At 37.4% G+C, this 2,051-nt stretch overlaps 1 pseudogene; it reads left to right on the top strand.

The window, feature by feature from the left end:
- The first annotated feature begins 351 nt into the window (after positions 1–351).
- Positions 352–1,846, top strand: LOC136065839 (photosystem II CP47 reaction center protein-like; annotated as a pseudogene).
- The last annotated feature ends 205 nt before the right edge of the window (positions 1,847–2,051 follow it).

Raw genomic sequence — 2,051 nt, 5'->3', positions numbered from 1 at the left:
CGAATGATTATGACTAAAGGAAAATTTTTACGAAACGAATAGGTCTTTGGAATGATATGAACAAATGGGTATGTCTTCACTCAGAGAAAATTAAGTGGGATCAATCCCCTCTACCACTGCGTATTGGTACTTATCGGGTATAGAATAGATTTGCTTATTTTTGTTCCTAAAAATGGAATTCGTCTATTATTACTATCTATTATTATTATTACTAAAAGAATAGAACAAATATTAATTCTTTCCTCGAGAAAATCTATCGAAAAAGTGGATCCAGAGCAAAGTTTTTTTTACTTTTTACAATGCAATAAAGTTACATAGTGTCTCTTATTCGTTGATTAAAGGTGTATTTCCATGGGTTTGCCTTGGTATCGTGTTCATACCGTCGTATTGAATGATCAGGGTTGTTTGATTTCTGTTCATATAATGCATATAACTCTAGTTGCTGGTTGGGCTGTTCGATGGCTCTATACGAATTAGCTGTTTTGATCCCTCTGACCCCGTTCTTAATCCAATGTGGAGACAGGGTATGTTTGTTATACCCTTCATGACTTGTTTAGGAATAACCAATTCATGATGCGGTTGGAGTAACACAGGAGGTACTATAACAAATCTGGGTATTTGGAGTTACGAAAGTATGGCTGGGGCACATATTGTGTTTTCTGGCTTATGCTTTTTGGCAACTATTTGGCATTGGGTGTACTGGGATCTAGAAATATTATGAACGTACAGGAAAACCTTCTTTAGATTTAGCTAAGATTTTTGGAATTCATTTATTTCTTTCAGGGTTGGCTTGTTTTGGGTTTGGTGCATTTCATGTAACGGGGTTGTATGGTCCTAGAATATGGGTGTCTGATCCTTATGGACTAACCGAAAGGGTACAATCTATAAATCCAGCGTGGGGTGTGGAAGGTTTTGATCCTTTTTGTTCTGGGAGGACTAGCCTCTCATCATATTGCAGTAGGGACATTGGGCATATTAGTCGGCCTATTCCATCTTAGTGTCTGTCTGCCTCAACGTCTATACAAAAGATTATGCATGGGAATATTGAAACTGTCCTTTCCAGCATTATCGCTGCTATCTTTTTACCGCTTTTGTTGTTGGCTGAACTATGTGGTATGATTCAGCAACTACCTCGATTGAATTATTTGGTCCTACTTGTTATCAATGGGATCAGGGATACTAGAAATATATTGAAGAGTTAGCGTTGGGATAGCCAAAAATCAAAGTTTATCAGAGGCTTGGTCTAAAATTCTTGAAAAATTGGCTTTTTATGATTACATAGGTAATAATCTGGCAAAGGGGGGATTTTTAGAGCGGCTCAATGGACAACAGGGATGGAATAGCTGTTAGGTGGTTAGGACACCCTATCTTTAGAGATAAGGAAGGACGTGAACTTTTTGTATGTCGTATGCCCACTTTTTTTGAAACATTTCCAGTTGTTTTGGTAGATGGAGACGATATTGTTAAAGTCGATGTTTCGTTTCAAAGGGCAGAGTTGAAGTATAGTGTCAAACAAGTAGGTGTAACTATGGAGTTCTATGGTGGTGAACTGAATGGAGTCAGTTATAGTGATCCTGCTACTGTGACAAATATGCTCGACGTGCTTAATTGGGAAAATTTTTTGAATTAGATCTTGCTACTTTGAAGTCTGATGGTGTTTTTCATAGCAGTCTAAGGGGTTGGTTTTCTTTTGGCCATGCTTCATTTGCTTTGCTGTTCTTCTTCGGACATATTTGGCATGGCGCTAGAACTTGTTCTGAGATGTTTTTGCCAGTATTGACCCAATTTGGATGCTCAAGTAGAATTTGGAACACTCCAAAAACTTGAGGATCCATCTACAAGATGACAAGTAGTTTGATACAAGATTGATTTCTTACTTTTTTTTTTTGTGATTTAACATAGACAGGGAGCCAGATAAATCTTGATTTGAATCTGCCTTTGCCCTTTCTTTGACTCTTTCTCTTTAGTTATCCAGGAGATGACCCAAAATAAACAGGCATGGAAGCTATAATTGTAAACCAAAATCGAATCTATGGAAGCATTGGTTTATA

The sequence above is a fragment of the Quercus suber genome, unplaced genomic scaffold (genome assembly GCF_002906115.3).
Source record: "Quercus suber isolate HL8 unplaced genomic scaffold, Cork oak 2.0 scaffold_1216, whole genome shotgun sequence".
Classification (NCBI taxonomy): Eukaryota; Viridiplantae; Streptophyta; class Magnoliopsida; order Fagales; family Fagaceae; genus Quercus; species Quercus suber.
This window is presented reverse-complemented; position numbering and strand designations above follow the sequence as displayed.